The sequence below is a fragment of the Crinia signifera genome, chromosome 6 (genome assembly GCF_055691185.1).
Source record: "Crinia signifera chromosome 6, ASM5569118v1, whole genome shotgun sequence".
In the NCBI taxonomy this organism is placed as follows: domain Eukaryota; kingdom Metazoa; phylum Chordata; class Amphibia; order Anura; family Myobatrachidae; genus Crinia; species Crinia signifera.
Window position 1 is genome coordinate 117,384,262 of NC_139222.1, and position 12,995 is coordinate 117,397,256.

Genomic DNA, 12,995 nt, shown 5'->3' on the forward strand with positions numbered 1-12,995 from the left:
AGGACATTCACAGAGTTGTCCCGAAACCACTCATTTGATATCTTTGCTATGTGTGCTTAGGGTCGTTGTCCTGCTGAAAGATGAACAGTCGTCCCAGTCTGAGGTCAAGAGCGCTCTGGGGCAGGTTTTCATCCAGGAGGTCTCTGTACTTTGCAGCATTCATCTTTTCCTCTATTGTGACCGTTCTCCAAGTTCCTGCTGCTGAAAAAAACATCCTCACAGCATGATGCTGCCACCACCACCATGCTTCACTGTTGGGATGGTATTGGCCTGGTAATTGACAGTGCCTGGTTTCCTCCAAACAGGACACCTGGCATTCACGCCAAAGAGTTAAATCTTTTGTCTCCACACAAGAGAATTTTATCATGATCGGAGAGTCCTTCAGGTGCATTTTGGAAAACTCCAGGTGGGGTGCCATGTGCTTTTTAGAAGGAATGACTTCTGTCTGGGCACTAAACCATACAGGCCTGATTGCTGCATAGATGGCTGAGCCGATTGGAAGGTTCTCCCCTCTTCACAAAGGATTACTGTAGCTATGACAGAGTTACCATCGGTTTTCTTGGTCACCTCTCTGATTAGGTCCCTTCTCCCCACTGTGGCCAATGTGCTCATTGGAACCTTCAAAAGGAGCAGATACTTTTCTGTACACTTCCCCACATTTGTGCCCCAAGACAATACCGTCTTGGAAGTCTACAGACAAGTCCTTTGACTTAATGGTTGGTTTGTGCTGACATGCACCGTGATTTCTAAAGATCCCTCCCGACAGCCAATGTCCTGCCTGCCGATCAGTGAAAAGTGGGTGTGTCTGTGTAAATGGCCGTGGATTGTCGATCTGCGGCCAGGATCACGACAATCGACGGCCGATATCGGCAGAACGGGCCTGACAGCTTCTAAAGTCGGACTCGTTCTTGGTAAAGACAGCATTGAATAGGGACCCGCCGCTATTTCCCCAAGCAGAAATAGCGGCGGAGCATTGGATATCCCCATTGTATGCGTTCCTTTTGCATGCACTGTATCTCATGCGATCCTATTAGGGCTGAAAGGCCGAGACAAATCTTTGTGGCAGCCAGTGAGATCTGCAATTGAGATGTGAGGCACATGGGAGCACCCATCACAAGCGTGCCAAAACCACCTGCAATGTGCCCATTTTCTAGAGATCCGTAGCAATCTCATGAAAAAAAAGGCCATATTGCACCAGTGTATGGGCAACTTTAATTTTTTAATTTTAAATAAGCTTGCAAAAACAAAAATGATCATTAAGGATTATTGTGTGTAGAATTTTTTTTTTATCCATTTTGGTATAAGGCTGTACCAGAACATATGTAAAAAGTGAAGCACTGAATATTTTTCGGATGCACGGTAGGTTTATTGCCCATCCTATTAGTATCCATAGCATGAACAGGTGTGTTTGTAGTAATAAGAAAATCAAGTAACTGGCCACACATCACATTCATTCTCTTTATTAAAACCATTGCAAACTGGGAAGGGATCACAAGCAGACAATAATGTAACAGATGTAGAAACTATACCAGAAAAAGTAATAACTTTCTATTAATTACGGCATAGACATTTACATATAAATTTGTGATCATTTAACAAAATATATATATATATATATATATATATATATATATATATATATATATATATATATATATATATATATATATATATATATATATATATATATATATATATATATATATATATATATATATACACATACACACACCATGAGGCCAAAACTGCACACACTAACTAAAATAAGTTCAGAGTGCCAAGGCTCATATATGTAATAATGCATCCATGCATTAGGAAGCCAGCAACATCTTAGTGCAAAAATATCAAAAGAGTTTTATTTATATTGAAAAAAGGCATAAGTGCAATCAAACAAATATTAAAAACATGAAGGGGCATATACTTAGCATGTCGATATCAGTAACAGACAGCATAGTGCAAGTACAGCCAGTACCCCTCCGGGCAAACATTCATGGCGCCGACAGCTGTTTCGGTGCGTGTCCCGCACCTTCGTCATGGGCCCATGACGAAGGTGCGGGACACGCACCGAAACAGCTGTCGGCGCCATGAATGTTTGCCCGGAGGGGTACTGGCTGTACTTGCACTATGCTGTCTGTTACTGATATCGACATGCTAAGTATATGCCCCTTCATGTTTTTAATATTTGTTTGATTGCACTTATGCCTTTTTTCAATATAAATAAAACTTTTGATATTTTTGCACTAAGATGTTGCTGGCTTCCTAATGCATGGATAGATATATATATATAATATTTATTTATTTTTCTTTACAACTTTCTGGGGGGTGCTTAATTTTTGGACAATTGCTCAAGAGAACAAGTCTCTAATATTAAGCTTTTTTCCTACGACCATGCTATATAACAACTGCAGTGGTGGTTCCTCTCAGTTTTAGGTAGGGGGGCAGCCACTACCCATACCAAGAGAAGAGAAAGCCAGATCCAGCACCTGTGCAATGGATCCTGCAGATGCTTGGACCAGCACATGATCACAGACGTTGGCTTGATTTCAAATCGAATGTGATCATTAAAAAGGACTTCCCATCCTTAAATACATGGTACTTAAAGTAAGAGATTTGTAACTTTAGTCTCCAAGGCTCTTGTTTATCAATCAGCATTCAGAACACAGATTTCCAGAATACCTTAACTATTTGCCAAAAGGCCTCTCGAATGCTTTCTCTGTCCATAGTGATTCCAGACAGAAGAAAACGTTGTGTGGATTTATATGATTATTTACTATAGTAGCTGCGAGACACAATCCCATGTTCTATTACATTAGCCACTAGCCTCCACTGTTATTGATAAGTCATTACATGATGCTGCGTTACTGAATGTATTTGTTGTCTGCATTTCTTATTATTATTAAGACATATGTTTTCTATTTATCATCTACAGCACTGCAGACCAAATAATATAAAATAATTCCTAGCATGTTGACAAAGTGACCCTTACCAATTGTGGACCGATGTGACCTGGCACCCAATGGGTTGGCAAATGACTGCACAAACATGCAAACTGCAGTCACCATTACATGTCTTCTCCACTATAGACAATAGGCCACAAAAGCTTCCAAATTATCTGCAAAATTGGCTGTAATCACAGACAGACAGTCACTCAGTAAATTGTCATACCACATTCTAGATGTAATATAGTAAGTCTGTAATAGGTACTTACTAGGGAACATTCGCAAATAAAAGTTTGAGGAACTTGCATTACTAAAATGAGATTAGCGCACAGAATTAAGAGCCGATATGATGTGTGAACGCAAAAATGGTGTGCCCTAACTGGTACAAGGCAGAGTCCCATTTTTCGTACAAGTGCCAACACAAACACTAAAACAAGCCAAATCCACATAAAATACATTTAAGACCGATTCACATAAAACATTTTTTGAAATCTAGAACCACATAAAGGGGCAGATTTATTAAGCTTGGAGAAGAGATAAACTGGAGATAAAGCGGAGAAAAGGTAAAAGGAGATAAAGCACCAGCCAATCAACTCCCAACTGTCTTTTTCAAACACAGCTGATTGGCTGGTGCTTTATCTCCTTTTACCTTTTCTCCGCTTTATCTCCAGTTTATCTCTTCTCCTAGCTTAATAAATCTGCCCCAAAGGGCGTTATTCAGACCTAATCACTGCTATGCGAATTTACACAGTGGCCGATTATCGAACAACTGTGCGCGCATATGGATCATAGGCATTCAGCCTAAAAATGCAGCGTCTATTCCGATTTCTAGCCTTCCGCAAGTTGATTGACAGAAAGCTGACATTTGTAGGTGTCACCCAGCCATTTTCTGGGAGTGTCAGGGAAATTCCGATGTGCCAGAGATTTTCAGGAAGGGTCTGACATCAGTTCCGGCCTCCATCAGCCTAATTCTATCACACTGGCAGATAAGGTTCTGGGATACGTACAGACTGCACACACTGGGAAAATCATTCGATGGCGAGTGAGTTGTTAATGGATTTGCAGCAAGACACCAGCCGGTGTGATTTCGCAAGCAGCTGGCAGGCATGCATAGGGTGGGATTTCACATTGTCTGGATGGCTACTATCTGATCACAGTACACAATACATCGAAAAAGCCAGAATCACAAATATACTACAGCTACTTCATGTGTCATTCCAGCTGTGTAGGTAGCCACCTGCCCCCACACAGTTCTCACCTTGAGACTGCATTTACAACGAAATCCTCCATGTGGACGCCTTGAGCTCCAACTCTCGTCATGCAATATGACAACATGATATGACTTTGCGCATGGAGCAGAGTGGATCATGCTCCTCCCAGATATTGAAGCATCCTCTGAACAGCTGTGTGCCCGTCAGAGGAGGCAGGCCGACAGTGCCATAGCACCCAGAGTCCCACTGTTTGTGGGAGCCATGGACTTACTTTACCTGGACACAACAGTCACAATCTGGTGAGGTCCTGGCCTTGGTAATACCATCCAATTGGACTCCACCGCATGGGACTACTACGCTGGTTCAGTGCAGGTCACCGGTCTACCTAACTGGTTGTATGCACATACACATAGTCATCATTCATCTTGATTTCTGCTGTTGCATTTTTATTGTGCTATTAAATATAACTTTTTAATTGATTCACTCATGTAGATATACAATGTTCAGTGCTGCCATTTTCTGTATCTTGTATTTCTGGTATTAAAGGAGCAGACTACGCCTTTTCAGCAGCATCTCATGAGTAGCGGTCTATAATTAAACGGGTGTTTATTTATTTTTTATAATATATACTCAATCGGATAGTAAAGTATGAACGAAGTCAGTTAAACAAAAGAAACAAAGAACTAGTTGACCTTTTGAGTGTCAACCATGTCGCTTGTGACAACATTCTGTCTAGTATGTCAAACATTGTAGGTGTCAACCTAGTCACTGACCTAGACATTGTTGACAGAGGACTCAGATACCCTTCCCGGTGCTACATACATTGCTTCAATGAGGCAGATATAACAAATTTTATTCTTGTTATCACTCAATACATACGTTAAATGCTGGGCAAGCCAGTTAGCTCCTTTCATTTATCAAACACAACTGTTAGGAGCCGACAGTCTAGACTCTAATAAAGATGGGCAATACGTGGGTCTACACATCCCAGCATGACCTGTCAGAGGGTAGGGCATAATTTAACATACTGAGGAGTGATAACAAGAATATCATTCACTTCTTAATATGCCCCATAATGATTAGGTCATATAAAACAGTGTAACAACAATACATTAGCATTCCTAGCATCTCTTGCAATACACTGCAGATAGTGATTTGTGAATATTCTAAACCTAAAAATACAGAGCCTAGGAAATTGTTTGCGTTGTCACAGGGTTTCCCAAGGCAGTAGTAGTGCACTACATTGCACTACTACTGTTTCGATCACACAAACTACACGGATTGTAGTACAAATGTAGGGAAAATAACAGCAAGATGCAAGTGTGGCTCCTAGACTTTAGTGAGTGGGGACAGGAGCATCACAACACAGTCGCACATGCCCTATGTTCAGCACATATGTGCCTCTCGACAAACAAACACAGCCCATAGGTGGCCGGAGAGGATGCTCCTGGTAAGACATGTAATAAAGCAGGTGATCTCACCTATCTCCGCCTCCACCAACTTCCACTTGTTATCTCGCACCAGCCTGACGCAGCCTTGCCGTCTCTACGCTGTTGCTACTGCCACCAAGGCCGGAAGCGTACTTGACCCACCTCACTCAGCACCCGCCCACACCTGCCAATCACCGCCGGGCTTCGGCAATATCCGCCCAAAGTTCCACTCGCTATGGCCTCTCTGCCAATCAGCGACCGTGAATCGCCTAGCGTCCATCTGTAAGCAAATGTTACGCAGCGCTTCTCTCTAAAAAGACAGCTCTCAATTTGACTGTTAACTATGTATGAATATTACTCCCCACCTACTTGGCTGCTTGATACGTTTTTAGAGGTAAAGCCCGGCCCACTTAAATTTACTATTCATGAGCCCTCCCACTTGTTGGCCGTAGGCCGCCCCTTGCAGTTTGGCTGTTCCAAAAGTATAGTTACCCTCCCTCCTTCTCATGAGCAGAATGAGGAAGGAACATGATCCGCATAGGGCGGGGCGTCACAGAAAGGAACAGCCTGCTGGAAATCAGGAGGATTCCTGGCAGCGTGACGTGAAAGTTAAATACGCCATTATGTAAAAGAAGGTGACGTAAGCAGTAGGTGACGCTCTGGATTGACAGATTTTTATGTTATTACACTAATGAGCAACACAATTATTTGGAATGATTTCCAAACACAAAGTATGACTAAAGTTAAAAGGATGGCACTATGCTGTAATGTCCTTTCTGTGTGACTAATGCTGGGTACACACACTGATGTATATATTGTTAACGATAAGAACAATACCAATATCAACAAAATATATTGCAAACATCGGCCAGTGTGTATGCTCAATATTGCTAACTGGAGCGCGCATCATTGACGACATCGACTATACTGTGTATGGTCAATGTCGTTAACAGTTCTGAGCAATACCTTTTAAATTCTAATGTGTATGGGGATTTAGATATTTTTACCAGCTGAAAGTAATTATGCTATTGATAATGAGCAACTTCTGGCTATAAAACTTGATTTTGTGGAATGGATTTATTTTCTGCAGAGGTAATGTTTTCATACCCTCCAACTGTACCAATTTAGCCGGTAAAGCAGTGTTTTTCAACCACTGTGCCGTGGCACACTAGTAGGGTTACCACCTTTTTGTTGAAAGATTCCCGGACAGTGGCCCGTCCCTTGACACACCCACTGCCCCGCCCATGCCCCACCCCAGCTCCGCCCTTTGACCCGCCTTATGATGATTTTTTTTTTAATCTTTGCTTCAATTTCATTCTTGATTTTGCATACCATAATGCCAATTACATGTTACATCATACACAGTAATACCCATTACACGTTATGCCCCACACCATGATGTCATAACATGTTACAACGTACACTGCAATGCCCATTACACAATATGCTAGGACTGAAAAAGTTTTTTGTAAAGAAGGAATAACACAGACAGTGTGCGCCATAGGCGCGCGTCAAAAATTTTCAACATAATGCCGACTACACGTCACACACCCATTACATAGTGTACAAAATGCCATAGTATATCACATGCCATAATGCCCATTACATATTATGCCACACAGCTTCAGGTGATAAACTATTGTATTTATCATATATGAAGGAGTCTATTTGTTGTTTTTAAATAAATGATGTAAGTACATACTTTATATTTCTTCTAAGAGGCCCAGGGTCGGTGGTGGACTGGTGATGGAGCCTGGAGGCTGGGTGGCTGACCTGAGCGCTCTATACTCTCTGGCAGCTGATGGATGGTAAAGCCAGGACTCTGAGCCTAGGAGGGTGGGTGGCTGAGGGTGAAGGAGGCTGGCTGATTGGAGGAGCCGCTGCTGACTGAGCTCCTGACTGTCCTAACCTCACCTTGGCCTGCCTGCCTTGCCTTGGTCATTGACAGTCAGAGAGAGAGCGACGAGGCTGGCTGTGTCACCCTGAGGCAGCGCGCCAAATGCAGAGGAGGAGCCGGGAGATTAAAAGAGTTGAAGTCAGACAGTGACACACACACACTATCTGTGTGTGTGTCCATTCAGTGTCCGCCTCCCTCCTCCCAGCGAGCGCCCCCCGCCTGCCCTGCATCGTTCCCGCCTCCTTGCTGCCTTCAGCAATCATGGCAACCCACACCCGCCCGGCGCCGCTGCACAGCGTAGCGCTGCAGCGCACCTCAACCATGCTCTCATTTTAAAAACTAGCGGATGGAGCCGGGCGGCCGGGGCGGGCAGAGAGGGGGACTCATTCCCGGACTATGTATAGTCCGGGAACGGCACCCGTCCGGACTCCGGACACCTGGTCTAATTACCAGACTGTCCGGAGTAATCCCGGACGGGTGGTAACCCTACACACTAGTGTGCCTTGAGCTGTTCTCAAGTGTGCCTTCAGATCTAGAGATGCACAAACCAGTTTACAGCCACCAGTTCAACTGTTATTTATTGGTCTCTTCTTTTCATGTAAAGGGCCAATGTATTTAATTTTTGTTACCTGTGGGGACCAGTGTGATTGTTTTTTATATGGGGGCCAATAGCATTGTTTTTTTTCCCTGTGGGGGCCAATGTGTTTTACCCTGTGGGGATCTCATGGTGTGCCTTGGCAATTTTAAAATCTTATTAAGTGTGCCGCAAGGTGAAAAGGTTGAAAATCATTGCGGTACAGTACTGTTTTTAGCGGTCTCTACTGGCTAAATAAGAGTGTACCTATAGTACCAGCATTCTGAAGGGTTCAGGCGGCTCCTCCTTCTCTCCTTGATTAGCCCAGGCGGGGATTCTGCCGATTCTGGCCCCTCTCCGTCAAACTCCATTCCCAGTAGTGCATTGAGACGAGTCCTGGCAGCGTGTGCTCATGACATTACGCGGCCCGTCCCGCACTTAGGGGCTGGAGATGCTGAAGACAGATGCAGACAGAGTTGAATTTTCGTGATGCACTGTGCAGCATCCATGGTGGGAGGTGAGTGGAGCAATCATTTGTAAATATGTAAGGGAAGTGTTAATTTAAATATATATATGCCCAGTAGAGAACACATTGGGAAAGGGGTGTGTGGACACACCCGTTTACCCATGGACATGTCCCTTTAACACATGGACATGCCCCATTTACCATTGGACACGCCCCTTTGCTAATGTGTACCGATTTCTACCTTTTATATGTTGGAGGGTATTTTTTTTCAGCTTGTCTAGTTCACTGACCTGAAATAATTATGGTATCTCAGGAAGTAGAAACATAGAATTTGATGGTAGATAACTACTTTTCCCACCTATTCTGCCTTCAATGTCAGCTGCCCATACACGGTGCGACAGCGCAGTACGATGAGATGTGTGCTCCCAAGCACATTTGGGGCAGGATGTAGTAAGCGAAAAATGTGTGGTTTTTCAAATGTACTAACACCGACCGCCCCATTTTCGCCAGGCAGGGTATTTCCTTTGGGTGGCAACACCCTATAGAAGCCTATGGGCTTCTATTGCCGCCCGCCGCAACCTGCCACCTCCGCCAACCCCCTCTGCAGATACTGACCCCGCTCCCCCTGGCTTACCTACCTCCTTAACCCGGAAGGTAAACACCTCCTTTCGGCTGCAGGGGGCAGGAGGATGCGTCGGGGACAGCTTTCTTAGGTTTCCCAGTGTGAGGGGAGGAGGAGGCGCCCAGGGAGGTGACGGAGACCCACCGCACACCATATCACAGGTTAATACATATGCGCTAGCATCACTGCGGTCCGGCGGCGAGGGGTGGCAATGTATTTTAATACATCCCGCCCCAAAGACTGTGCAGCCCGTGCTTTTAGTAATAGAGGTTTAAAACTTTTTTTTTTGAGAAAATTTTTTATTGAGTTTTTCAAAACAAATTTTCAATAAACATTACAAACCATTAAAGCAGAAGTATTGCTAAGTAAAGTTGAGTGTGGTTTGTTATTTGAGAGAGGTCTGAGGAGTAATATTTCTATAAAAAGCTAGATAGACCTCTTTGTGTATAGTGACCAAAAGGTTGTTCAGGGGAGGCAAGGAAAGGGAATAGGATGTGGTGATGAGGGAGAATAGGAGCAGAAGCATGAAAAGGGGACAGGGGGAACAGATACAGGAGCAATAAGAGGGGAAATGAGTGAAGCGAGGAAAGCAACAAACAGACCTCAGAGGTGAGGAGGAAAATAAAGGGAGAGGGACGCCGGCAATCTCCATCTATGCTTCAGGGGAAAATAAAACGGTATATTAATCAAATGTCAACGGGGCCTCAGTTTGAAAGTAGGTTGACCATGGGGACCAGGTTTTAATAAAAGAAGGAGTGGAATCATGTAGAAATGCGGTAATTTTCTCCACCTTGTAGGTGGACCATATGGCATTAATTAGAGCAGGTTTGGATGGAGGTGTAGGGCTCTTCCAGTTTTTAGCAATCAAGCACTTGGATGCATTGAGGATATGGTTAATCAATTTTTGTGGCGCAGATCGGGAGCGAGGGATTGGTCTAAATAAAAGGGAGAAAGAGGGAGAGGTGGGCATTTGTATATTCAGCACCGATCTAATTAGCTCATGGACCTCCGTCCAAAAGGATTGAATAGTTGGGCAACTCCACCAAATGTGAAGGAAAGAGCCTATTTGGCCACATGATCTCCAACATTGGGGAGAGGAGGTAGGGTAGATAGAGTGTAGTCTGGTTGGTACCATGTACCAACGATAGTAGATCTTATATGCATTTTCTTTAATTCGCGTTGAGATAGAGCTTTTTGCTATCGCCATTCTGATATTAGACCATGTGCTTAGGCTGAGCTCTTCCCCCAGGTCAGCCTCCCAGTCAGATTCGTGTTTTTCTTTTTGGGGTTGGTTAAGAGAAACAAGTATCTGATAGATGGTCGAGATGAGTTTTTTTGTGTTTGTGGTTGTCTGCATAAGGATTCTAAGGGCGTTCTTTTCAGGGAAGGCCGAACCCGGGGAAGAGAGTTACAGAAATGGTGTATCTGTAAATATTGGTAAAAAATGGAGTGGGGAAACGAGTACTTGGAACGGAGGAATTCAAAGTCAGGAAAGAGCAGTGTAGGGGTGATATCTGCAGGGAAAAGGATGTTATGTTTCGTCCAATGTTTGAATGCATTTATAGTCATTGGTGGGAAAGCTGAGTTAATCCATAGTTGGGTTAACGATGGGTGATGAGAGCGTAGTTTGTAAAGTTTAGTGGAGAGATCCCAAACACTAATTGTGTGGCGTGTAGAAGGTAGAAGGGCGGTGAGGGCGGGTGGGAGGAGGGCGGTATCCATAGGAGGGAGGATAGCGAGTAGTGTGCGATGAAGGAGGCTTCAATATGTGTCCAGATTCTTTGAGAGGGCGGGGCATGCCATAGGATTGTGGGAGCGATGTGGACCGCTCTGTAATATTTAAGAATGTCTGGTAGACCGAGCCCTCCCGTTGCGTAGGGTTTTTGTAAGAGGCGTAGTTTAACTCTGTTTTTTTTCCCAGCCCAGATGAAGGTGCTGATATCTCTTTGTAGGTGTTTAAGAATCCTGACTGGGATGTGTATGGGGAGAGTTTGCCATAGATATAGTAAACGGGGTAAAATCATCATTTTAATCGCTGCCATCCGACCCGTCCAAGAGATAAATTGTGAATTCCAGGCAGAAAGATCTGACCTAATAGTCTGGGGAAATTAACCGAGTAGAGGTCATTGTAAGACCTGGACAAATAAATCCCAAGGTACTTGATTTTATCAGGCTGCCAATGGAGAGGGAATTTTTCTTGAAGGGTGGAAAGGTCGACAGGAGCGATGTTAATAGCTAAGGCTTCTGATTTAGAAGTATTTAATTTATAATTGGAGAATGTGTTATATATTTTGGTTTCTTGAAAAATGGAGGACAGCGAGGTCAGAGGGTTGGTCAGAGTTAATATGACATCGTCGGCGTATAGAGCGATTTTATGGTGTTTTTGGCCTATATTGATACCGTGGATATTTGGGTTAGTGCGGATCCGGGTGGCGAGGGGTTCCATGATTAGAGCGAATAAGAGGGGTGAGAGTGGGCACCCTTGGCGTGTGCCGTTTTTTATATTAAACTGGGCTGATTTAAGTCCATTTACCAGCACCGAGGCCGAGGGATTGTTATAAAGGGCTAATATACCTTCTAGGAACGGACCTGTAAAGCCCATATGAGACAAGGTGCCGCGGATGAAAGGCCAGGCTACCCTGTCAAAGGCCTTTTCTGCATCAAGAACCACCACCAGGGCTGACAATGCTCTTTCGTTGGCAACATGAATGAGATCAATTAGGCGTCTGGTGTTATCTGATGCTTGCCGAGGTTTAAAACTTTTGTCAAAGTTGAGTTGCATATACACAACAATAGAATGGTCTGGCCACCATCTTGGTTCGCAGAGTTACGTAAATGGAGTATAGGAATCATGTGAAATAATAATGCGAACCCCATGCACAGCCATACTATTACACATAAATTCATATTCCACACTTACATACTAATAAAATATAGATAAAGGGTTTTAATCCGCAACACATAGCTTAAATGGTAAAACACGATCTTTCTTGTACATATTTCGCATCTGTGTGTTCCGTCTCCGGTTCTGGTATAAAGTTTGCAACTTGTAACAGCCAAAAGTTATGGAACAATTACATATTTAATGGTCATTTTACCACGAGGACAGTGTAACTGGAAGATCCGATGTAACAGGTTTCACAGCTTGAGTTATGACCCCTATGACGATGCCTTAAGACAAAGAGACCGAGGTGCATTCCCCTGCACCAATCCAAGAGAAGCGACATCTGATCCTTTGACCAATGAAGACCCTAACTGCCCCCTCTACCTGGACACTATAAGAGGTTAAGCACAACCTAAACTCACTCTCACTGTGCTTCTTCTTCTTCCTGGAGTATATTCTGGACAGAATATAGGGAGCTCGGACCGGGTTTGCGCCAGGGCTATTGATGAGACGGTAACTGTTGCCTTCCTGTATGTGAATACTGTATTGTGGCTGATTGTATTTATATCTGTTGTTTTTCCCGTTAGTTTAGAACCTATTTTTTATTGTATATTAGTCTGTATATCTTGTTATCTGCTTCTATATCTCTGTAACCTCCTGTTGTCTGTTAGGGACAGAAATATATGGTACAGGGACTTTATCCCCTTGTTCCGGAATTTATACAGAGTCTTGGCTTTTATTTGCAATAAGCGGAAAGGTTTAAAAGGAAATAATACCTGATTTTGTACTTACATTTGAGTACTAAGTACTGCGAAGAGATACCGCTTGAACGGTATTGGTATAGCGTGTTTTATACATGCTTTGTTCGCCCGTAGCTAGGAATAAAAGGTTATAGGTTTATGGACACAGTATGTAAACTGTGCACTTCACTTATTATCCATCGTTTTAATCTTATATAGACATTAACAATTG

The 12,995-nt window shown here is 43.5% G+C and overlaps 1 protein-coding gene across 2 annotated transcripts in view; it reads right to left on the reverse strand.

Annotated features, from left to right (window-relative positions):
- Positions 1–5,836, reverse strand: part of STAT3 (signal transducer and activator of transcription 3) — a 104,757-nt gene extending 98,921 nt beyond the window's left edge. Inside the window, exon 1 of one of the 2 annotated variants that reach the window (XM_083146911.1) lies at positions 5,632–5,836. The gene's annotated coding sequence lies outside the window, so the exon portion shown is untranslated. The remainder of the gene's footprint in view (positions 1–5,631) is intronic. The other variant, XM_083146910.1, reaches the window with a different exon arrangement.
- Between the last annotated feature and the right edge of the window lie 7,159 nt (positions 5,837–12,995).